Source organism: Salmo trutta, chromosome 9, assembly GCF_901001165.1.
Source record: "Salmo trutta chromosome 9, fSalTru1.1, whole genome shotgun sequence".
Taxonomy (NCBI): Eukaryota; Metazoa; Chordata; class Actinopteri; order Salmoniformes; family Salmonidae; genus Salmo; species Salmo trutta.
In genome coordinates, this window is record NC_042965.1 from 32,931,949 (window position 1) to 32,954,617 (window position 22,669).

The following is a 22,669-nucleotide window of genomic DNA, read 5'->3' on the forward strand; positions in this document are numbered from 1 at the left end:
GATATTGTAAAAACATTTTTTTAAAGGAGTTTGCGTAAGTGAGTGAATTATAAGCTAGGCTTATGATGACCTGTATCGAACAATTATTAACGTTTCATTTGTTTTCTCTTCTCAAATTATGAGATCTATGAAACTATTCATCACTGTTCATGTGTTTTACTTTCTCCATTTCGAGAAATTCTCGGTGTAGATGAAAAGCTACTTTTTTAGGCAAAATCTCTGTCAGAAGAAGGATTTGAACCCTCACCTCCAATCAGAGACCAGAACGAATCTGTAACATAAGGTTTGATATGTCAGATGGAAACATGCAGAACTTAAGATACAAAGAACAGAAAACCAAAAAATGCTAAAATCTAATGAAAGATATTGTAAAAACATTTTTTTAAAGGAGTTTGCGTAAGTGAGTGAATTATAAGCTAGGCTTATGATGACCTGTATCGAACAATTATTAACGTTTCATTTGTTTTCTCTTCTCAAATTATGAGATCTATGAAACTATTCATCACTGTTCATGTGTTTTACTTTCTCCATTTCGAGAAATTCTCGGTGTAGATGAAAAGCTACTTTTTTAGGCAAAATCTCTGTCAGAAGAGGGAGTTGAATCCTCGCCTCCAATCGGAGACCAGAACACCCCTACAACCATCAAGGCTTCTCACCTTGAGTCTGGCGCCTTAGACCACTCAGCCATCCTGACAACTACAAAACCTTAAAATTCATATGTTTTTCACGATTCTGTAATATAAGGTTTGATATGTCCGATGGAAACATGCAGAACTTAAGATACAAAGAACAGAAAACCAAAAAATGCTCAAATCTAATGAAAGATATTGTAAAAACATTTTTTTAAAGGAGTTTGCGTAAGTGAGTGAATTATAAGCTAGGCTTATGATGACCTGTATCGAACGATACTTAAAGTTTCATTTGTTTTCTGTTCTCAAATTATGAGATCTATGGAACTATTCATCACTGTTCATGTGTTTTACTTTCTCCATTTCGAGAAATTCTCGGTGTAGATGAAAAGCTACTTTTTTAGGCAAAATCTCTGTCAGAAGAGGGATTTGAACCCTCGCCTCCAATCGGAGACCAGAACGAATCTGTAACATAAGGTTTGATATGTCAGATGGAAACATGCAGAACTTAAGATACAAAGAACAGAAAACAAAAAAATGCTAAAATCTAATGAAAGATATTGTAAAAACATTTTTTTAAAGGAGTTTGCGTAAGTGAGTGAATTATAAGCTAGGCTTATGATGACCTATATCGAACAATTATTAACGTTTCATTTGTTTTCTCTTCTCAAATTATGAGATCAATGAAACTATTCATCACTGTTCATGTGTTTTACTTTCTCCATTTCGAGAAATTCTTGGTGTAGATGAAAAGCTACTTTTTTAGGCAAAATCTCTGTCAGAAGAGGGATTTGAACCCTCACCTCCAATCAGAGACCAGAACGAATCTGTAACATAAGGTTTGATATGTCAGATGGAAACATGCAGAACTTAAGATACAAAGAACAGAAAACAAAAAAATGCTAAAATCTAATGAAAGATATTTTTAAAACATTTTTTTAAAGGAGTTTGCGTAAGTGAGTGAATTATAAGCTAGGCTTATGATGACCTGTATCGAACAATTATTAACGTTTCATTTGTTTTCTGTTCCCAAATTATGAGATCTATGAAATTATTCATCACTGTTCATGTGTTTTACTTTCTCCATTTCGAGAAATTCTCGGTGTAGATGAAAAGCTACTTTTTTAGGCAAAATCTCTGTCAGAAGAGGGAGTTGAACCCTCGCCTCCAATCGGAGACCAGAACACCCCTACAACCAGGAAGGCTTCTCACCTTGAGTATGGCGCCTTAGACCACTCAGCCATCCTGACAACTATAAAAACTTAAAATTCATATGTTTTTCACGAATCTGTAACATAAGGTTTGCTATGTCCGATGGAAACATGCAGAACATAAGATACAAAGAACAGAAAACCAAAAAATGCTAAAATCTAATGAAAGATATTGTAAAAACATTTTTTTAAAAGAGTTTGCGTAAGTGAGTGAATTATAAGCTAGGCTTATGATGACCTGTATCGAACAATTATTAACGTTTCATTTGTTTTCTGTTCCCAAATTATGAGATCTATGAAATTATTCATCACTGTTCATGTGTTTTACTTTCTCCATTTCGAGAAATTCTCGGTGTAGATGAAAAGCTACTTTTTTAGGCAAAATCTCTGTCAGAAGAGGGAGTTGAACCCTCGCCTTCAATCGGAGACCAGAACACCCCTACAACCAGGAAGGCTTCTCACCTTGAGTATGGCGCCTTAGACCACTCAGCCATCCTGACAACTACAAAACCTTAAAATTCATATGTTTTTCACGAATCTGTAATATAAGGTTTGATATGTCCGATGGAAACATGCAGAACTTAAGATACAAAGAACAGAAAACCAAAAAATGCTAAAATCTAATGAAAGATATTGTAAAAACATTTTGTTAAAGGAGTTTGCGTAAGTGAGTGAATTGTAAGCTAGGCTTATAATGACCTGTATCGAACGATAATTAACGTTTAATTTGTTTTCTGTTCTCAAATTCTGAGATCTATGAAACTATTCATCACTGTTCATGTGTTTTACTTTCTCCATTTCGAGAAATTCTCGGTGTAGATGAAAAGCTACTTTTTTAGGCAAAATCTCTGTCAGAAGAGGGATTTGAACACTCGCCTCCAATCGGAGACCAGAACACCCCTACAACCAGGAAGGCTTCTACACTCTTGAGTCTGGCGCCTTAGACCACTCGGCCATCCTGACAACTACAAAACCTTAAAATTCAAATGTTTTTCACGAATCTGTAACGTAAGGTTTGATATGTCCGATGGAAACATGCAGAACTTAAGATACAAAGAACAGAAAATCAAAAAATGCTAAAATCTAATGAAAGATATTGTAAAAACATTTTGTTAAAGGAGTTTGCGTAAGTGAGTGAATTGTAAGCTAGGCTTATAATGACCTGTATCGAACGATAATTAACGTTTAATTTGTTTTCTGTTCTCAAATTCTGAGATCTATGAAACTATTGATCACTGTTCATGTGTTTTACTTTCTCCATTTCGAGAAATTCTCGGTGTAGATGAAAAGCTACTTTTTTAGGCAAAATCTCTGTCAGAAGAGGGATTTGAACCCTCGCCTCCAATCGGAGACCAGAACACCCCTACAACCAGGAAGGCTTCTACACTCTTGAGTCTGGCGCCTTAGACCACTCGGCCATCCTGACAACTACAAAACCTTAAAATTCAAATGTTTTTCACGAATCTGTAACATAAGGTTTGATATGTCCGATGGAAACATGCAGAACTTAAGATACAAAGAACAGAAAATCAAAAAATGCTAAAATCTAATGAAAGATATTGTAAAAACATTTTGTTAAAGGAGTTTGCGTAAGTGAGTGAATTGTAAGCTAGGCTTATAATGACCTGTATCGAACGATAATTAACGTTTCATTTGTTTTCTGTTCTCAAATTATGAGATCTATGAAACTATTCATCACTGTTCATGTGTTTTACTTTCTCCATTTCGAGAAATTCTCGGTGTAGATGAAAAGCTACTTTTTTAGGCAAAATCTCTGTCAGAAGAGGGATTTGAACCCTCGCCTCCAATCGGAGACCAGAACGAATCTGTAACATAAGGTTTGATATGTCAGATGGAAACGTGCAGAACTTAAGATACAAAGAACAGAAAACAAAAAAATGCTAAAATCTAATGAAAGATATTGTAAAAACATTTTGTTAAAGTAGTTTGCGTAAGTGAGTGAATTGTAAGCTAGGCTTATGATTACCTGTATCGAACGATTATTACCGTTTCATTTGTTTTCTGTTCTCAAATTATGAGATCTATGAAACTATTCATCACTGTTCATGTGTTTTACTTTCTCCATTTCGAGAAATTCTCAGTGTAGACGAAAAGCTACTTTTTTAGGCAAAATCTCTGTCAGAAGAGGGATTTGAACCCTCGCCTCCACTCAGAGACCAGAACACCCCTACAACCAGGAAGGTTTCTCACCTTGAGTCTGGCGCCTTAGACCACTCGGCCATCCTGACAACTACGAAACCTTAAAATTCAAATGTTTTTCACGAATCTGTAACATAAGGTTTGATATGTCAGATGGAAACATGCAGAACTTAAGATACAAAGAACAGAAAACAAAAAAATGCTAAAATCTAATGAAAGATATTGTAAAAACATTTTTTTAAAAGAGTTTGCGTAAGTGAGTGAATTATAAGCTAGGCTTATGATGACCTGTATCGAACAATTATTAACGTTTCATTTGTTTTCTGTTCCCAAATTATGAGATCTATGAAATTATTCATCACTGTTCATGTGTTTTACTTTCTCCATTTCGAGAAATTCTCGGTGTAGATGAAAAGCTACTTTTTTAGGCAAAATCTCTGTCAGAAGAGGGAGTTGAACCCTCGCCTCCAATCGGAGACCAGAACACCCCTACAACCAGGAAGGCTTCTCACCTTGAGTATGGCGCCTTAGACCACTCAGCCATCCTGACAACTACAAAACCTTAAAATTCATATGTTTTTCACGAATCTGTAATATAAGGTTTGATATGTCCGATGGAAACATGCAGAACTTAAGATACAAAGAACAGAAAACCAAAAAATGCTAAAATCTAATGAAAGATATTGTAAAAACATTTTGTTAAAGGAGTTTGCGTAAGTGAGTGAATTGTAAGCTAGGCTTATAATGACCTGTATCGAACGATAATTAACGTTTCATTTGTTTTCTGTTCTCAAATTCTGAGATCTATGAAACTATTCATCACTGTTCATGTGTTTTACTTTCTCCATTTCGAGAAATTCTCGGTGTAGATGAAAAGCTACTTTTTTAGGCAAAATCTCTGTCAGAAGAGGGATTTGAACCCTCGCCTCCAATCGGAGACCAGAACACCCCTACAACCAGGAAGGCTTCTACACTCTTGAGTCTGGCGCCTTAGACCACTCGGCCATCCTGACAACTACAAAACCTTAAAATTCAAATGTTTTTCACGAATCTGTAACGTAAGGTTTGATATGTCCGATGGAAACATGCAGAACTTAAGATACAAAGAACAGAAAATCAAAAAATGCTAAAATCTAATGAAAGATATTGTAAAAACATTTTGTTAAAGGAGTTTGCGTAAGTGAGTGAATTGTAAGCTAGGCTTATAATGACCTGTATCGAACGATAATTAACGTTTAATTTGTTTTCTGTTCTCAAATTCTGAGATCTATGAAACTATTCATCACTGTTCATGTGTTTTACTTTCTCCATTTCGAGAAATTCTCGGTGTAGATGAAAAGCTACTTTTTTAGGCAAAATCTCTGTCAGAAGAGGGATTTGAACCCTCGCCTCCAATCGGAGACCAGAACACCCCTACAACCAGGAAGGCTTCTACACTCTTGAGTCTGGCGCCTTAGACCACTCGGCCATCCTGACAACTACAAAACCTTAAAATTCAAATGTTTTTCACGAATCTGTAACATAAGGTTTGATATGTCCGATGGAAACATGCGGAACTTAAGATACAAAGAACAGAAAATCAAAAAATGCTAAAATCTAATGAAAGATATTGTAAAAACATTTTGTTAAAGGAGTTTGCGTAAGTGAGTGAATTGTAAGCTAGGCTTATAATGACCTGTATCGAACGATAATTAACGTTTCATTTGTTTTCTGTTCTCAAATTATGAGATCTATGAAACTATTCATCACTGTTCATGTGTTTTACTTTCTCCATTTCGAGAAATTCTCGGTGTAGATGAAAAGCTACTTTTTTAGGCAAAATCTCTGTCAGAAGAGGGATTTGAACCCTCGCCTCCAATCGGAGACCAGAACGAATCTGTAACATAAGGTTTGATATGTCAGATGGAAACGTGCAGAACTTAAGATACAAAGAACAGAAAACAAAAAAATGCTAAAATCTAATGAAAGATATTGTAAAAACATTTTGTTAAAGTAGTTTGCGTAAGTGAGTGAATTGTAAGCTAGGCTTATGATTACCTGTATCGAACGATTATTACCGTTTCATTTGTTTTCTGTTCTCAAATTATGAGATCTATGAAACTATTCATCACTGTTCATGTGTTTTACTTTCTCCATTTCGAGAAATTCTCAGTGTAGACGAAAAGCTACTTTTTTAGGCAAAATCTCTGTCAGAAGAGGGATTTGAACCCTCGCCCCCACTCAGAGACCAGAACACCCCTACAACCAGGAAGGTTTCTCACCTTGAGTCTGGCGCCTTAGACCACTCGGCCATCCTGACAACTACGAAACCTTAAAATTCAAATGTTTTTCACGAATCTGTAACATAAGGTTTGATATGTCAGATGGAAACATGCAGAACTTAAGATACAAAGAACAGAAAACAAAAAAATGCTAAAATCTAATGAAAGATATTGTAAAAACATTTTTTTAAAAGAGTTTGCGTAAGTGAGTGAATTATAAGCTAGGCTTATGATGACCTGTATCGAACAATTATTAACGTTTCATTTGTTTTCTGTTCCCAAATTATGAGATCTATGAAATTATTCATCACTGTTCATGTGTTTTACTTTCTCCATTTCGAGAAATTCTCGGTGTAGATGAAAAGCTACTTTTTTAGGCAAAATCTCTGTCAGAAGAGGGAGTTGAACCCTCGCCTCCAATCGGAGACCAGAACACCCCTACAACCAGGAAGGCTTCTCACCTTGAGTATGGCGCCTTAGACCACTCAGCCATCCTGACAACTACAAAACCTTAAAATTCATATGTTTTTCACGAATCTGTAATATAAGGTTTGATATGTCCGATGGAAACATGCAGAACTTAAGATACAAAGAACAGAAAACCAAAAAATGCTAAAATCTAATGAAAGATATTGTAAAAACATTTTGTTAAAGGAGTTTGCGTAAGTGAGTGAATTGTAAGCTAGGCTTATAATGACCTGTATCGAACGATAATTAACGTTTAATTTGTTTTCTGTTCTCAAATTCTGAGATCTATGAAACTATTCATCACTGTTCATGTGTTTTACTTTCTCCATTTCGAGAAATTCTCGGTGTAGATGAAAAGCTACTTTTTTAGGCAAAATCTCTGTCAGAAGAGGGATTTGAACCCTCGCCTCCAATCCGAGACCAGAACACCCCTACAACCAGGAAGGCTTCTACACTCTTGAGTCTGGCGCCTTAGACCACTCGGCCATCCTGACAACTACAAAACCTTAAAATTCAAATGTTTTTCACGAATCTGTAACATAAGGTTTGATATGTCCGATGGAAACATGCAGAACTTAAGATACAAAGAACAGAAAATCAAAAAATGCTAAAATCTAATGAAAGATATTGTAAAAACATTTTGTTAAAGGAGTTTGCGTAAGTGAGTGAATTGTAAGCTAGGCTTATAATGACCTGTATCGAACGATAATTAACGTTTCATTTGTTTTCTGTTCTCAAATTATGAGATCTATGAAACTATTCATCACTGTTCATGTGTTTTACTTTCTCCATTTCGAGAAATTCTCGGTGTAGATGAAAAGCTACTTTTTTAGGCAAAATCTCTGTCAGAAGAGGGATTTGAACCCTCGCCTCCAATCGGAGACCAGAACGAATCTGTAACATAAGGTTTGATATGTCAGATGGAAACGTGCAGAACTTAAGATACAAAGAACAGAAAACAAAAAAATGCTAAAATCTAATGAAAGATATTGTAAAAACATTTTGTTAAAGTAGTTTGCGTAAGTGAGTGAATTGTAAGCTAGGCTTATGATTACCTGTATCGAACGATTATTACCGTTTCATTTGTTTTCTGTTCTCAAATTATGAGATCTATGAAACTATTCATCACTGTTCATGTGTTTTACTTTCTCCATTTCGAGAAATTCTCAGTGTAGACGAAAAGCTACTTTTTTAGGCAAAATCTCTGTCAGAAGAGGGAGTTGAACCCTCGCCTCCACTCAGAGACCAGAACACCCCTACAACCAGGAAGGTTTCTCACCTTGAGTCTGGCGCCTTAGACCACTCGGCCATCCTGACAACTACGAAACCTTAAAATTCAAATGTTTTTCACGAATCTGTAACATAAGGTTTGATATGTCAGATGGAAACATGCAGAACTTAAGATACAAAGAACAGAAAACAAAAAAATGCTAAAATCTAATGAAAGATATTTTAAAAACATTTTTTTAAAGGAGTTTGCGTAAGTGAGTGAATTATAAGCTAGGCTTATGATGACCTGTATCGAACAATTATTAACGTTTCATTTGTTTTCTGTTCTCAAATTATGAGATCTATGAAACTATTCATCACCGTTCATGTGTTTTACTTTCTCCATTTTGAGAAATTCTCGGTGTAGATGAAAAGCTACTTTTTTAGGCAAAATCTCTGTCAGAAGAGGGAGTTGAACCCTCGCCTCCAATCGGAGACCAGAACACCCCTACAACCAGGAAGGCTTCTCACCTTGAGTCTGGCACCTTAGACCACTCAGCCATCCTGACAACTACAAAACCTTAAAATTCATATGTTTTTCACGATTCTGTAATATAAGGTTTGATATGTCCGATGGAAACATGCAGAACTTAAGATACAAAGAACAGAAAACCAAAAAATTCTCAAATCTAATGAAAGATATTGTAAAAACATTTTTTTAAAGGAGTTTGCGTAAGTGAGTGAATTATAAGCTAGGCTTATGATGACCTGTATCGAACGATACTTAAAGTTTCATTTGTTTTCTGTTCTCAAATTATGAGATCTATGGAACTATTCATCACTGTTCATGTGTTTTACTTTCTCCATTTCGAGAAATTCTCGGTGTAGATGAAAAGCTACTTTTTTAGGCAAAATCTCTGTCAGAAGAAGGATTTGAACCCTCACCTCCAATCAGAGACCAGAACGAATCTGTAACATAAGGTTTGATATGTCAGATGGAAACATGCAGAACTTAAGATACAAAGAACAGAAAACAAAAAAATGCTAAAATCTAATGAAAGATATTGTAAAAACATTTTTTTAAAGGAGTTTGCGTAAGTGAGTGAATTATAAGCTAGGCTTATGATGACCTGTATCGAACAATTATTAACGTTTCATTTGTTTTCTCTTCTCAAATTATGAGATCTCTGAAACTATTCATCACTGTTCATGTGTTTTACTTTCTCCATTTTGAGAAATTCTCGGTGTAGATGAAAAGCTACTTTTTTAGGCAAAATCTCTGTCAGAAGAGGGATTTGAACCCTCGTCTCCACTCAGAGACCAGAACACCCCTACAACCAGGAAGGATTCTCACCTTGAGTCTGGCGCCTTAGACCACTCGGCCATCCTGACAACTACAAAACCTTAAAATTCATATGTTTTTCACGAATCTGTAACATAAGGTTTGATATGTCAGATGGAAACATGCAGAACTTAAGATACAAAGAACAGAAAACAAAAAAATGCTAAAATCTAATGAAAGATATTTTAAAAACATTTTTTTAAAGGAGTTTGCGTAAGTGAGTGAATTATAAGCTAGGCTTATGATGACCTGTATCGAACAATTATTAACGTTTCATTTGTTTTCTGTTCTCAAATTATGAGATCTATGAAACTATTCATCACTGTTCATGTGTTTTACTTTCTCCATTTCGAGAAATTCTCGGTGTAGATGAAAAGCTACTTTTTTAGGCAAAATCTCTGTCAGAAGAGGGAGTTGAATCCTCGCCTCCAATCTGAGACCAGAACACCCCTACAACCATCAAGGCTTCTCACCTTGAGTCTGGCGCCTTAGACCACTCAGCCATCCTGACAACTACAAAACCTTAAAATTCATATGTTTTTCACGATTCTGTAATATAAGGTTTGATATGTCCGATGGAAACATGCAGAACTTAAGATACAAAGAACAGAAAACCAAAAAATGCTCAAATCTAATGAAAGATATTGTAAAAACATTTTTTTAAAGGAGTTTGCGTAAGTGAGTGAATTATAAGCTAGGCTTATGATGACCTGTATCGAACGATACTTAAAGTTTCATTTGTTTTCTGTTCTCAAATTATGAGATCTATGGAACTATTCATCACTGTTCATGTGTTTTACTTTCTCCATTTCGAGAAATTCTCGGTGTAGATGAAAAGCTACTTTTTTAGGCAAAATCTCTGTCAGAAGAGGGATTTGAACCCTCGCCTCCAATCGGAGACCAGAACGAATCTGTAACATAAGGTTTGCTATGTCCGATGGAAACATGCAGAACATAAGATACAAAGAACAGAAAACCAAAAAATGCTAAAATCTAATGAAAGATATTGTAAAAACATTTTTTTAAAAGAGTTTGCGTAAGTGAGTGAATTATAAGCTAGGCTTATGATGACCTGTATCGAACAATTATTAACGTTTCATTTGTTTTCTGTTCCCAAATTATGAGATCTATGAAATTATTCATCACTGTTCATGTGTTTTACTTTCTCCATTTCGAGAAATTCTCGGTGTAGATGAAAAGCTACTTTTTTAGGCAAAATCTCTGTCAGAAGAGGGAGTTGAACCCTCGCCTCCAATCGGAGACCAGAACACCCCTACAACCAGGAAGGCTTCTCACCTTGAGTATGGCGCCTTAGACCACTCAGCCATCCTGACAACTACAAAACCTTAAAATTCATATGTTTTTCACGAATCTGTAATATAAGGTTTGATATGTCCGATGGAAACATGCAGAATTTAAGATACAAAGAACAGAAAACCAAAAAATGCTAAAATCTAATGAAAGATATTGTAAAAACATTTTGTTAAAGGAGTTTGCGTAAGTGAGTGAATTGTAAGCTAGGCTTATAATGACCTGTATCGAACGATAATTAACGTTTAATTTGTTTTCTGTTCTCAAATTCTGAGATCTATGAAACTATTCATCACTGTTCATGTGTTTTACTTTCTCCATTTCGAGAAATTCTCGGTGTAGATGAAAAGCTACTTTTTTAGGCAAAATCTCTGTCAGAAGAGGGATTTGAACACTCGCCTCCAATCGGAGACCAGAACACCCCTACAACCAGGAAGGCTTCTACACTCTTGAGTCTGGCGCCTTAGACCACTCGGCCATCCTGACAACTACAAAACCTTAAAATTCAAATGTTTTTCACGAATCTGTAACGTAAGGTTTGATATGTCCGATGGAAACATGCAGAACTTAAGATACAAAGAACAGAAAATCAAAAAATGCTAAAATCTAATGAAAGATATTGTAAAAACATTTTGTTAAAGGAGTTTGCGTAAGTGAGTGAATTGTAAGCTAGGCTTATAATGACCTGTATCGAACGATAATTAACGTTTAATTTGTTTTCTCTTCTCAAATTATGAGATCTCTGAAACTATTCATCACTGTTCATGTGTTTTACTTTCTCCATTTTGAGAAATTCTCGGTGTAGATGAAAAGCTACTTTTTTAGGCAAAATCTCTGTCAGAAGAGGGATTTGAACCCTCGTCTCCACTCAGAGACCAGAACACCCCTACAACCAGGAAGGATTCTCACCTTGAGTCTGGCGCCTTAGACCACTCGGCCATCCTGACAACTACAAAACCTTAAAATTCATATGTTTTTCACGAATCTGTAACATAAGGTTTGATATGTCAGATGGAAACATGCAGAACTTAAGATACAAAGAACAGAAAACAAAAAAATGCTAAAATCTAATGAAAGATATTTTAAAAACATTTTTTTAAAGGAGTTTGCGTAAGTGAGTGAATTATAAGCTAGGCTTATGATGACCTGTATCGAACAATTATTAACGTTTCATTTGTTTTCTGTTCTCAAATTATGAGATCTATGAAACTATTCATCACTGTTCATGTGTTTTACTTTCTCCATTTCGAGAAATTCTCGGTGTAGATGAAAAGCTACTTTTTTAGGCAAAATCTCTGTCAGAAGAGGGAGTTGAATCCTCGCCTCCAATCGGAGACCAGAACACCCCTACAACCATCAAGGCTTCTCACCTTGAGTCTGGCGCCTTAGACCACTCAGCCATCCTGACAACTACAAAACCTTAAAATTCATATGTTTTTCACGATTCTGTAATATAAGGTTTGATATGTCCGATGGAAACATGCAGAACTTAAGATACAAAGAACAGAAAACCAAAAAATGCTCAAATCTAATGAAAGATATTGTAAAAACATTTTTTTAAAGGAGTTTGCGTAAGTGAGTGAATTATAAGCTAGGCTTATGATGACCTGTATCGAACGATACTTAAAGTTTCATTTGTTTTCTGTTCTCAAATTATGAGATCTATGGAACTATTCATCACTGTTCATGTGTTTTACTTTCTCCATTTCGAGAAATTCTCGGTGTAGATGAAAAGCTACTTTTTTAGGCAAAATCTCTGTCAGAAGAGGGATTTGAACCCTCGCCTCCAATCGGAGACCAGAACGAATCTGTAACATAAGGTTTGATATGTCAGATGGAAACATGCAGAACTTAAGATACAAAGAACAGAAAACAAAAAAATGCTAAAATCTAATGAAAGATATTGTAAAAACATTTTTTTAAAGGAGTTTGCGTAAGTGAGTGAATTATAAGCTAGGCTTATGATGACCTGTATCGAACAATTATTAACGTTTCATTTGTTTTCTCTTCTCAAATTATGAGATCTATGAAACTATTCATCACTGTTCATGTGTTTTACTTTCTCCATTTCGAGAAATTCTTGGTGTAGATGAAAAGCTACTTTTTTAGGCAAAATCTCTGTCAGAAGAGGGATTTGAACCCTCACCTCCAATCAGAGACCAGAACGAATCTGTAACATAAGGTTTGATATGTCAGATGGAAACATGCAGAACTTAAGATACAAAGAACAGAAAACAAAAAAATGCTAAAATCTAATGAAAGATATTTTTAAAACATTTTTTTAAAGGAGTTTGCGTAAGTGAGTGAATTATAAGCTAGGCTTATGATGACCTGTATCGAACAATTATTAACGTTTCATTTGTTTTCTGTTCCCAAATTATGAGATCTATGAAATTATTCATCACTGTTCATGTGTTTTACTTTCTCCATTTCGAGAAATTCTCAGTGTAGACGAAAAGCTACTTTTTTAGGCAAAATCTCTGTCAGAAGAGGGATTTGAACCCTCGCCCCCACTCAGAGACCAGAACACCCCTACAACCAGGAAGGTTTCTCACCTTGAGTCTGGCGCCTTAGACCACTCGGCCATCCTGACAACTACGAAACCTTAAAATTCAAATGTTTTTCACGAATCTGTAACATAAGGTTTGATATGTCAGATGGAAACATGCAGAACTTAAGATACAAAGAACAGAAAACAAAAAAATGCTAAAATCTAATGAAAGATATTGTAAAAACATTTTTTTAAAAGAGTTTGCGTAAGTGAGTGAATTATAAGCTAGGCTTATGATGACCTGTATCGAACAATTATTAACGTTTCATTTGTTTTCTGTTCCCAAATTATGAGATCTATGAAATTATTCATCACTGTTCATGTGTTTTACTTTCTCCATTTCGAGAAATTCTCGGTGTAGATGAAAAGCTACTTTTTTAGGCAAAATCTCTGTCAGAAGAGGGAGTTGAACCCTCGCCTCCAATCGGAGACCAGAACACCCCTACAACCAGGAAGGCTTCTCACCTTGAGTATGGCGCCTTAGACCACTCAGCCATCCTGACAACTACAAAACCTTAAAATTCATATGTTTTTCACGAATCTGTAATATAAGGTTTGATATGTCCGATGGAAACATGCAGAACTTAAGATACAAAGAACAGAAAACCAAAAAATGCTAAAATCTAATGAAAGATATTGTAAAAACATTTTGTTAAAGGAGTTTGCGTAAGTGAGTGAATTGTAAGCTAGGCTTATAATGACCTGTATCGAACGATAATTAACGTTTAATTTGTTTTCTGTTCTCAAATTCTGAGATCTATGAAACTATTCATCACTGTTCATGTGTTTTACTTTCTCCATTTCGAGAAATTCTCGGTGTAGATGAAAAGCTACTTTTTTAGGCAAAATCTCTGTCAGAAGAGGGATTTGAACCCTCGCCTCCAATCCGAGACCAGAACACCCCTACAACCAGGAAGGCTTCTACACTCTTGAGTCTGGCGCCTTAGACCACTCGGCCATCCTGACAACTACAAAACCTTAAAATTCAAATGTTTTTCACGAATCTGTAACATAAGGTTTGATATGTCCGATGGAAACATGCAGAACTTAAGATACAAAGAACAGAAAATCAAAAAATGCTAAAATCTAATGAAAGATATTGTAAAAACATTTTGTTAAAGGAGTTTGCGTAAGTGAGTGAATTGTAAGCTAGGCTTATAATGACCTGTATCGAACGATAATTAACGTTTCATTTGTTTTCTGTTCTCAAATTATGAGATCTATGAAACTATTCATCACTGTTCATGTGTTTTACTTTCTCCATTTCGAGAAATTCTCGGTGTAGATGAAAAGCTACTTTTTTAGGCAAAATCTCTGTCAGAAGAGGGATTTGAACCCTCGCCTCCAATCGGAGACCAGAACGAATCTGTAACATAAGGTTTGATATGTCAGATGGAAACGTGCAGAACTTAAGATACAAAGAACAGAAAACAAAAAAATGCTAAAATCTAATGAAAGATATTGTAAAAACATTTTGTTAAAGTAGTTTGCGTAAGTGAGTGAATTGTAAGCTAGGCTTATGATTACCTGTATCGAACGATTATTACCGTTTCATTTGTTTTCTGTTCTCAAATTATGAGATCTATGAAACTATTCATCACTGTTCATGTGTTTTACTTTCTCCATTTCGAGAAATTCTCAGTGTAGACGAAAAGCTACTTTTTTAGGCAAAATCTCTGTCAGAAGAGGGAGTTGAACCCTCGCCTCCACTCAGAGACCAGAACACCCCTACAACCAGGAAGGTTTCTCACCTTGAGTCTGGCGCCTTAGACCACTCGGCCATCCTGACAACTACGAAACCTTAAAATTCAAATGTTTTTCACGAATCTGTAACATAAGGTTTGATATGTCAGATGGAAACATGCAGAACTTAAGATACAAAGAACAGAAAACAAAAAAATGCTAAAATCTAATGAAAGATATTTTAAAAACATTTTTTTAAAGGAGTTTGCGTAAGTGAGTGAATTATAAGCTAGGCTTATGATGACCTGTATCGAACAATTATTAACGTTTCATTTGTTTTCTGTTCTCAAATTATGAGATCTATGAAACTATTCATCACCGTTCATGTGTTTTACTTTCTCCATTTTGAGAAATTCTCGGTGTAGATGAAAAGCTACTTTTTTAGGCAAAATCTCTGTCAGAAGAGGGAGTTGAACCCTCGCCTCCAATCGGAGACCAGAACACCCCTACAACCAGGAAGGCTTCTCACCTTGAGTCTGGCACCTTAGACCACTCAGCCATCCTGACAACTACAAAACCTTAAAATTCATATGTTTTTCACGATTCTGTAATATAAGGTTTGATATGTCCGATGGAAACATGCAGAACTTAAGATACAAAGAACAGAAAACCAAAAAATTCTCAAATCTAATGAAAGATATTGTAAAAACATTTTTTTAAAGGAGTTTGCGTAAGTGAGTGAATTATAAGCTAGGCTTATGATGACCTGTATCGAACGATACTTAAAGTTTCATTTGTTTTCTGTTCTCAAATTATGAGATCTATGGAACTATTCATCACTGTTCATGTGTTTTACTTTCTCCATTTCGAGAAATTCTCGGTGTAGATGAAAAGCTACTTTTTTAGGCAAAATCTCTGTCAGAAGAAGGATTTGAACCCTCACCTCCAATCAGAGACCAGAACGAATCTGTAACATAAGGTTTGATATGTCAGATGGAAACATGCAGAACTTAAGATACAAAGAACAGAAAACAAAAAAATGCTAAAATCTAATGAAAGATATTGTAAAAACATTTTTTTAAAGGAGTTTGCGTAAGTGAGTGAATTATAAGCTAGGCTTATGATGACCTGTATCGAACAATTATTAACGTTTCATTTGTTTTCTCTTCTCAAATTATGAGATCTCTGAAACTATTCATCACTGTTCATGTGTTTTACTTTCTCCATTTTGAGAAATTCTCGGTGTAGATGAAAAGCTACTTTTTTAGGCAAAATCTCTGTCAGAAGAGGGATTTGAACCCTCGTCTCCACTCAGAGACCAGAACACCCCTACAACCAGGAAGGATTCTCACCTTGAGTCTGGCGCCTTAGACCACTCGGCCATCCTGACAACTACAAAACCTTAAAATTCATATGTTTTTCACGAATCTGTAACATAAGGTTTGATATGTCAGATGGAAACATGCAGAACTTAAGATACAAAGAACAGAAAACAAAAAAATGCTAAAATCTAATGAAAGATATTTTAAAAACATTTTTTTAAAGGAGTTTGCGTAAGTGAGTGAATTATAAGCTAGGCTTATGATGACCTGTATCGAACAATTATTAACGTTTCATTTGTTTTCTGTTCTCAAATTATGAGATCTATGAAACTATTCATCACTGTTCATGTGTTTTACTTTCTCCATTTCGAGAAATTCTCGGTGTAGATGAAAAGCTACTTTTTTAGGCAAAATCTCTGTCAGAAGAGGGAGTTGAATCCTCGCCTCCAATCTGAGACCAGAACACCCCTACAACCATCAAGGCTTCTCACCTTGAGTCTGGCGCCTTAGACCACTCAGCCATCCTGACAACTACAAAACCTTAAAATTCATATGTTTTTCACGATTCTGTAATATAAGGTTTGATATGTCCGATGGAAACATGCAGAACTTAAGATACAAAGAACAGAAAACCAAAAAATGCTCAAATCTAATGAAAGATATTGTAAAAACATTTTTTTAAAGGAGTTTGCGTAAGTGAGTGAATTATAAGCTAGGCTTATGATGACCTGTATCGAACGATACTTAAAGTTTCATTTGTTTTCTGTTCTCAAATTATGAGATCTATGGAACTATTCATCACTGTTCATGTGTTTTACTTTCTCCATTTCGAGAAATTCTCGGTGTAGATGAAAAGCTACTTTTTTAGGCAAAATCTCTGTCAGAAGAGGGATTTGAACCCTCGCCTCCAATCGGAGACCAGAACGAATCTGTAACATAAGGTTTGCTATGTCCGATGGAAACATGCAGAACATAAGATACAAAGAACAGAAAACCAAAAAATGCTAAAATCTAATGAAAGATATTGTAAAAACATTTTTTTAAAAGAGTTTGCGTAAGTGAGTGAATTATAAGCTAGGCTTATGATGACCTGTATCGAACAATTATTAACGTTTCATTTGTTTTCTGTTCCCAAATTATGAGATCTATGAAATTATTCATCACTGTTCATGTGTTTTACTTTCTCCATTTCGAGAAATTCTCGGTGTAGATGAAAAGCTACTTTTTTAGGCAAAATCTCTGTCAGAAGAGGGAGTTGAACCCTCGCCTCCAATCGGAGACCAGAACACCCCTACAACCAGGAAGGCTTCTCACCTTGAGTATGGCGCCTTAGACCACTCAGCCATCCTGACAACTACAAAACCTTAAAATTCATATGTTTTTCACGAATCTGTAATATAAGGTTTGATATGTCCGATGGAAACATGCAGAATTTAAGATACAAAGAACAGAAAACCAAAAAATGCTAAAATCTAATGAAAGATATTGTAAAAACATTTTGTTAAAGGAGTTTGCGTAAGTGAGTGAATTGTAAGCTAGGCTTATGATGACCTGTATCGAACGAATATTAACGTTTCATTTGTTTTCTGTTCTCAAATTCTGAGATCTATGAAACTATTCATCACTGTTCATGTGTTTTACTTTCTCCATTTCGAGAAATTCTCGGTGTAGATGAAAAGCTACTTTTTTAGGCAAAATCTCTGTCAGAAGAGAGATTTGAACCCTCGCCTCCAATCGCCGGAGACCAGAACACCCCTACAACCAGGAAGGCTTCTACACTCTTGAGTCTGGCGCCTTAGACCACTCGGCCATCCTGACAACTACATAACCTTAAAATTCATATGTTTTTCACGAATCTGTAACATAAGGTTTGATATGTCCGATGGAAACATGCAGAACTTAAGATACAAAGAACAGAAAATCAAAAAATGCTAAAATCTAATGAAAGATATTGTAAAAACATTTTGTTAAAGGAGTTTGCGTAAGTGAGTGAATTATAAGCTAGGCTTATGATGACCTGTATCGAACGATTATTAACGTTTAATTTGTTTTCTGTTCTCAAATTATGAGATCTATGAAACTATTCATCACTGTTCATGTGTTTTACTTTCTCCATTTCGAGAAATTCTCGGTGTAGATGAAAAGCTACTTTTTTAGGCAAAATCTCTGTCAGAAGAGGGATTTGAACCCTCGCCTCCAATCGGAGACCAGAACGAATCTGTAACATAAGGTTTGATATGTCCGATGGAAACATGCAGAACTTAACATACAAAGAACAGAAAACCAAAAAATGCTAAAATCTAATGAAAGATATTGTAAAAACATTTTGTTAAAGGAGTTTGCGTAAGTGAGTGAATTGTAAGCTAGGCTTATGATGACCTGTATCGAATGATTATTAACGTTTAATTTGTTTTCTGTTATCAAATTATGAGATCTATGAAACTATTCATCACTGTTCATGTGTTTTACTTTCTCCATTTCGAGAAATTCTCGGTGTAGATGAAAAGCTACTTTTTTAGGCAAAATCTCTGTCAGAAGAGGGATTTGAACCCTCGCCTCCAATCGGAGACCAGAACACCCCTACAACCAGGAAGGCTTCTCACCTTGAGTCTGGCGCCTTAGACCACTCGGCCATCCTGACAACTACTAAACCTTAAAATTCATATGTTTTTCACGAATCTGTAACATAAGGTTTGATATGTCCGATGAAAACATGCAGAACTTAAGATACAAAGAACAGAAAACCAAAAAATGCTAAAATCTAATGAAAGATATTGTAAAAACATTTTTTTAAAGGAGTTTGCGTAAGTGAGTGAATTATAAGCTAGGCTTATGATGACCTGTATCGAACGAATTATTAACGTTTCATTTGTTTTCTGTTCTCAAATTATGAGATCTATGAAACTATTCATCACTGTTCATGTGTTTTACTTTCTCCATTTCGAGAAATTCTCGGTGTAGATGAAAAGCTACTTTTTTAGGCAAAATCTCTGTCAGAAGAGGGATTTGAACCCTCGCCTCCAATCGGAGACCAGAACGAATCTGTAACATAAGGTTTGATATGTCCGATGGAAACATGCAGAACTTAACATACAAAGAACAGAAAACAAAAAAATGCTAAAATCTAATGAAAGATATTGTAAAAACATTTTGTTAAAGGAGTTTGCGTAAGTGAGTGAATTGTAAGCTAGGCTTATGATGACCTGTATCGAACGATTATTAACGTTTAATTTGTTTTCTGTTATCAAATTATGAGATCTATGAAACTATTCATCACTGTTCATGTGTTTTACTTTCTCCATTTCGAGAAATTCTCGGTGTAGATGAAAAGCTACTTTTTTAGGCAAAATCTCTGTCAGAAGAGGGATTTGAACCCTCGCCTCCAATCGGAGACCAGAACACCCCTACAACCAGGAAGGCTTCTCACCTTGAGTCTGGCGCCTTAGACCACTCGGCCATCCTGACAACTACTAAACCTTAAAATTCATATGTTTTTCACGAATCTGTAACATAAGGTTTGATATGTCCGATGAAAACATGCAGAACTTAAGATACAAAGAACAGAAAACCAAAAAATGCTAAAATCTAATGAAAGATATTGTAAAAACATTTTGTTAAAGGAGTTTGCGTAATGATTGAATTGAAAGCTAGGCTTATGATGACCTGTATCGAACGATTATTAACGTTTCATTTGTTTTCTGTTCTCAAATTCTGAGATCTATGAAACTATTCATCACTGTTCATGTGTTTTACTTTCTCCATTTCGAGAAATTCTCGGTGTAGATGAAAAGCTACTTTTTTAGGCAAAATCTCTGTCAGAAGAGGGATTTGAACCCTCGCCTCCAATCGGAGACCAGAACGAATCTGTAACATAAGGTTTGATATGTCCGATGGAAACATGCAGAACTTAAGATACAAAGAACAGAAAACCAAAAAATGCTAAAATCTAATGAAAGATATTGTAAAAACATTTTGTTAAAGGAGTTTGCGTAAGTGAGTGAATTGTAAGCTAGGCTTATGATGACCTGTATCGAACGATTATTACCGTTTCATTTGTTTTCTGTTCTCAAATTATGAGATCTATGAAACTATTCATCACTGTTCATGTGTTTTACTTTCTCCATTTCGAGAAATTCTCGGTGTAGATGAAAAGCTACTTTTTTAGGCAAAATCTCTGTCAGAAGAGGGATTTGAACCCTCGCCTCCAATCGGAGACCAGAACACCCCTACAACCAGGAAGGCTTCTCACCTTGAGTCTGGCGCCTTAGACCACTCGGCCATCCTGACAACTACAAAACCTTAAAATTCATATGTTTTTCACGAATCTGTAACATAAGGTTTGATATGTCCGATGGAAACATGCAGAACTTAAGATACAAAGAACAGAAAACCAAAAAATGCTAAAATCTAATGAAAGATATTGTAAAAACATTTTGTTAAAGGAGTTTGCGTAAGTGAGTGAATTAGTAAGCTAGGCTTATGATGACCTGTATCGAACGATTATTAACGTTTAATTTGTTTTCTGTTCTCAAATTATGAGATCTATGAAACTATTCATCACTGTTCATGTGTTTTACTTTCTCCATTTCGAGAAATTCTCGGTGTAGATGAAAAGCTACTTTTTTAGGCAAAATCTCTGTCAGAAGAGGGATTTGAACCCTCGCCTCCAATCGGAGACCAGAACACCCCTACAACCAGGAAGGCTTCTCACCTTGAGTCTGGCGCCTTAGACCACTCGGCCATCCTGACAACTACTAAACCTTAAAATTCATATGTTTTTCACGAATCTGTAACATAAGGTTTGATATGTCCGATGGAAACAAGCAGAACTTAAGATACAAAGAACAGAAAACCAAAAAATGCTAAAATCTAATGAAAGATATTGTAAAAACATTTTGTTAAAGGAGTTTGCGTAAGTGAGTGAATTGTAAGCTAGGCTTATGATGACCTGTATCGAACGATAATTAATGTTTCATTTGTTTTCTGTTCTCAAATTATGAGATCTATGAAACTATTCATCACTGTTCATGTGTTTTACTTTCTCCATTTCGAGAAATTCTCGGTGTAGATGAAAAGCTACTTTTTTAGGCAAAATCTCTGTCAGAAGAGGGATTTGAACCCTCGCCTCCAATCGGAGACCAGAACACCCCTACAACCAGGAAGGCTTCTCACTCTTGAGTCTGGCGCCTTAGACCACTCGGCCATCCTGACAACTACAAAACCTTAAAATTCAAATGTTTTTCACGAATCTGTAACATAAGGTTTGATATGTCCGATGGAAACATGCAGAACTTAAGATACAAAGAACAGAAAACCAAAAAATGCTAAAATCTAATGAAAGATATTGTAAAAACATTTTGTTAAAGGAGTTTGCGTAATGATTGAATTGAAAGCTAGGCTTATGATGACCTGTATCGAACGATTATTAACGTTTCATTTGTTTTCTGTTCTCAAATTATGAGATCTATGAAACTATTCATCACTGTTCATGTGTTTTACTTTCTCCATTTCGAGAAATTCTCGGTGTAGATGAAAAGCTACTTTTTTAGGCAAAATCTCTGTCAGAAGAGGGATTTGAACCCTCGCCTCCAATCGGAGACCAGAACACCCCTACAACCAGGAAGGCTTCCTCACCTTGAGTCTGGCGCCTTAGACCACTCGGCCATCCTGACAACTACAAAACCTTAAAATTCAATATGTTTTTCACGAATCTGTAACATAAGGTTTGATATGTCAGATGGAAACATGCAGAACTTAAGATACAAAGAACAGAAAACCAAAAAATGCTAAAATCTAATGAAAGATATTGTAAAAACATTTTGTTAAAGGAGTTTGCGTAAGTGAGTGAATTGTAAGCTAGGCTTATGATGACCTGTATCGAACGATTATTACCGTTTCATTTGTTTTCTGTTCTCAAATTATGAGATCTATGAAACTATTCATCACTGTTCATGTGTTTTACTTTCTCCATTTCGAGAAATTCTCGGTGTAGATGAAAAGCTACTTTTTTAGGCAAAATCTCTGTCAGAAGAGGGATTTGAACCCTCGCCTCCAATCGGAGACCAGAACACCCCTACAACCAGGAAGGCTTCTCACCTTGAGTTCTGGCGCCTTAGACCACTCGGCCATCCTGACAACTACTAAACCTTAAAATTCATATGTTTTTCACGAATCTGTAACATAAGGTTTGATATGTCCGATGGAAACATGCAGAACTTAAGATACAAAGAACAGAAAACCAAAAAATGCTAAAATCTAATGAAAGATATTGTAAAAACATTTTGTTAAAGGAGTTTGCGTAAGTGAGTGAATTGATAAGCTAGGCTTATGATGACCTGTATCGAACGATTATTAACCTTTCATTTGTTTTCTGTTCTCAAATTATGAGATCTATGAAACTATTCATCACTGTTCATGTGTTTTACTTTCTCCATTTCGAGAAATTCTCGGTGTAGATGAAAAGCTACTTTTTTAGGCAAAATCTCTGTCAGAAGAGGGATTTGAACCCTCGCCTCCAATCGG

At 35.5% G+C, this 22,669-nt stretch overlaps 24 non-coding genes across 24 annotated transcripts; all 24 read right to left on the reverse strand.

The window, feature by feature from the left end:
• Positions 1–2,689: 2,689 nt before the first annotated feature.
• trnal-caa (transfer RNA leucine (anticodon CAA)) lies at positions 2,690–2,803 on the reverse strand. Its single transcript has 2 exons — positions 2,766–2,803; positions 2,690–2,735 (listed from the first exon to the last, which is right to left on the reverse strand). It is a non-coding gene; the product is annotated as a tRNA-Leu (tRNA).
• Positions 2,804–3,152: 349 nt separating this feature from the next.
• Positions 3,153–3,266, reverse strand: trnal-caa (transfer RNA leucine (anticodon CAA)). Its single transcript has 2 exons — positions 3,229–3,266; positions 3,153–3,198 (listed from the first exon to the last, which is right to left on the reverse strand). It is a non-coding gene; the product is annotated as a tRNA-Leu (tRNA).
• A 711-nt stretch (positions 3,267–3,977) lies between these two features.
• trnal-caa (transfer RNA leucine (anticodon CAA)) lies at positions 3,978–4,089 on the reverse strand. Its single transcript has 2 exons — positions 4,052–4,089; positions 3,978–4,023 (listed from the first exon to the last, which is right to left on the reverse strand). It is a non-coding gene; the product is annotated as a tRNA-Leu (tRNA).
• An 810-nt stretch (positions 4,090–4,899) lies between these two features.
• Positions 4,900–5,013, reverse strand: trnal-caa (transfer RNA leucine (anticodon CAA)). Its single transcript has 2 exons — positions 4,976–5,013; positions 4,900–4,945 (listed from the first exon to the last, which is right to left on the reverse strand). It is a non-coding gene; the product is annotated as a tRNA-Leu (tRNA).
• A 349-nt stretch (positions 5,014–5,362) lies between these two features.
• Positions 5,363–5,476, reverse strand: trnal-caa (transfer RNA leucine (anticodon CAA)). Its single transcript has 2 exons — positions 5,439–5,476; positions 5,363–5,408 (listed from the first exon to the last, which is right to left on the reverse strand). It is a non-coding gene; the product is annotated as a tRNA-Leu (tRNA).
• Positions 5,477–6,187: 711 nt separating this feature from the next.
• On the reverse strand, positions 6,188–6,299 carry trnal-caa (transfer RNA leucine (anticodon CAA)). Its single transcript has 2 exons — positions 6,262–6,299; positions 6,188–6,233 (listed from the first exon to the last, which is right to left on the reverse strand). It is a non-coding gene; the product is annotated as a tRNA-Leu (tRNA).
• Positions 6,300–7,109: 810 nt separating this feature from the next.
• Positions 7,110–7,223, reverse strand: trnal-caa (transfer RNA leucine (anticodon CAA)). Its single transcript has 2 exons — positions 7,186–7,223; positions 7,110–7,155 (listed from the first exon to the last, which is right to left on the reverse strand). It is a non-coding gene; the product is annotated as a tRNA-Leu (tRNA).
• A 711-nt stretch (positions 7,224–7,934) lies between these two features.
• Positions 7,935–8,046, reverse strand: trnal-caa (transfer RNA leucine (anticodon CAA)). The gene is made up of 2 exons: positions 8,009–8,046; positions 7,935–7,980 (listed from the first exon to the last, which is right to left on the reverse strand). It is a non-coding gene; the product is annotated as a tRNA-Leu (tRNA).
• Positions 8,047–8,395: 349 nt separating this feature from the next.
• On the reverse strand, positions 8,396–8,507 carry trnal-caa (transfer RNA leucine (anticodon CAA)). The gene is made up of 2 exons: positions 8,470–8,507; positions 8,396–8,441 (listed from the first exon to the last, which is right to left on the reverse strand). It is a non-coding gene; the product is annotated as a tRNA-Leu (tRNA).
• A 711-nt stretch (positions 8,508–9,218) lies between these two features.
• Positions 9,219–9,330, reverse strand: trnal-caa (transfer RNA leucine (anticodon CAA)). Its single transcript has 2 exons — positions 9,293–9,330; positions 9,219–9,264 (listed from the first exon to the last, which is right to left on the reverse strand). It is a non-coding gene; the product is annotated as a tRNA-Leu (tRNA).
• A 1,633-nt stretch (positions 9,331–10,963) lies between these two features.
• Positions 10,964–11,077, reverse strand: trnal-caa (transfer RNA leucine (anticodon CAA)). The gene is made up of 2 exons: positions 11,040–11,077; positions 10,964–11,009 (listed from the first exon to the last, which is right to left on the reverse strand). It is a non-coding gene; the product is annotated as a tRNA-Leu (tRNA).
• Positions 11,078–11,426: 349 nt separating this feature from the next.
• On the reverse strand, positions 11,427–11,538 carry trnal-caa (transfer RNA leucine (anticodon CAA)). The gene is made up of 2 exons: positions 11,501–11,538; positions 11,427–11,472 (listed from the first exon to the last, which is right to left on the reverse strand). It is a non-coding gene; the product is annotated as a tRNA-Leu (tRNA).
• A 1,534-nt stretch (positions 11,539–13,072) lies between these two features.
• trnal-caa (transfer RNA leucine (anticodon CAA)) lies at positions 13,073–13,184 on the reverse strand. The gene is made up of 2 exons: positions 13,147–13,184; positions 13,073–13,118 (listed from the first exon to the last, which is right to left on the reverse strand). It is a non-coding gene; the product is annotated as a tRNA-Leu (tRNA).
• An 810-nt stretch (positions 13,185–13,994) lies between these two features.
• Positions 13,995–14,108, reverse strand: trnal-caa (transfer RNA leucine (anticodon CAA)). The gene is made up of 2 exons: positions 14,071–14,108; positions 13,995–14,040 (listed from the first exon to the last, which is right to left on the reverse strand). It is a non-coding gene; the product is annotated as a tRNA-Leu (tRNA).
• A 711-nt stretch (positions 14,109–14,819) lies between these two features.
• On the reverse strand, positions 14,820–14,931 carry trnal-caa (transfer RNA leucine (anticodon CAA)). The gene is made up of 2 exons: positions 14,894–14,931; positions 14,820–14,865 (listed from the first exon to the last, which is right to left on the reverse strand). It is a non-coding gene; the product is annotated as a tRNA-Leu (tRNA).
• A 349-nt stretch (positions 14,932–15,280) lies between these two features.
• Positions 15,281–15,392, reverse strand: trnal-caa (transfer RNA leucine (anticodon CAA)). The gene is made up of 2 exons: positions 15,355–15,392; positions 15,281–15,326 (listed from the first exon to the last, which is right to left on the reverse strand). It is a non-coding gene; the product is annotated as a tRNA-Leu (tRNA).
• Positions 15,393–16,103: 711 nt separating this feature from the next.
• On the reverse strand, positions 16,104–16,215 carry trnal-caa (transfer RNA leucine (anticodon CAA)). The gene is made up of 2 exons: positions 16,178–16,215; positions 16,104–16,149 (listed from the first exon to the last, which is right to left on the reverse strand). It is a non-coding gene; the product is annotated as a tRNA-Leu (tRNA).
• A 1,633-nt stretch (positions 16,216–17,848) lies between these two features.
• trnal-caa (transfer RNA leucine (anticodon CAA)) lies at positions 17,849–17,965 on the reverse strand. The gene is made up of 2 exons: positions 17,928–17,965; positions 17,849–17,897 (listed from the first exon to the last, which is right to left on the reverse strand). It is a non-coding gene; the product is annotated as a tRNA-Leu (tRNA).
• A 711-nt stretch (positions 17,966–18,676) lies between these two features.
• On the reverse strand, positions 18,677–18,788 carry trnal-caa (transfer RNA leucine (anticodon CAA)). The gene is made up of 2 exons: positions 18,751–18,788; positions 18,677–18,722 (listed from the first exon to the last, which is right to left on the reverse strand). It is a non-coding gene; the product is annotated as a tRNA-Leu (tRNA).
• A 712-nt stretch (positions 18,789–19,500) lies between these two features.
• trnal-caa (transfer RNA leucine (anticodon CAA)) lies at positions 19,501–19,612 on the reverse strand. The gene is made up of 2 exons: positions 19,575–19,612; positions 19,501–19,546 (listed from the first exon to the last, which is right to left on the reverse strand). It is a non-coding gene; the product is annotated as a tRNA-Leu (tRNA).
• Positions 19,613–20,322: 710 nt separating this feature from the next.
• On the reverse strand, positions 20,323–20,434 carry trnal-caa (transfer RNA leucine (anticodon CAA)). The gene is made up of 2 exons: positions 20,397–20,434; positions 20,323–20,368 (listed from the first exon to the last, which is right to left on the reverse strand). It is a non-coding gene; the product is annotated as a tRNA-Leu (tRNA).
• Positions 20,435–20,784: 350 nt separating this feature from the next.
• On the reverse strand, positions 20,785–20,896 carry trnal-caa (transfer RNA leucine (anticodon CAA)). The gene is made up of 2 exons: positions 20,859–20,896; positions 20,785–20,830 (listed from the first exon to the last, which is right to left on the reverse strand). It is a non-coding gene; the product is annotated as a tRNA-Leu (tRNA).
• Positions 20,897–21,245: 349 nt separating this feature from the next.
• On the reverse strand, positions 21,246–21,358 carry trnal-caa (transfer RNA leucine (anticodon CAA)). Its single transcript has 2 exons — positions 21,321–21,358; positions 21,246–21,291 (listed from the first exon to the last, which is right to left on the reverse strand). It is a non-coding gene; the product is annotated as a tRNA-Leu (tRNA).
• A 348-nt stretch (positions 21,359–21,706) lies between these two features.
• Positions 21,707–21,819, reverse strand: trnal-caa (transfer RNA leucine (anticodon CAA)). The gene is made up of 2 exons: positions 21,782–21,819; positions 21,707–21,752 (listed from the first exon to the last, which is right to left on the reverse strand). It is a non-coding gene; the product is annotated as a tRNA-Leu (tRNA).
• Positions 21,820–22,669: the final 850 nt, after the last annotated feature.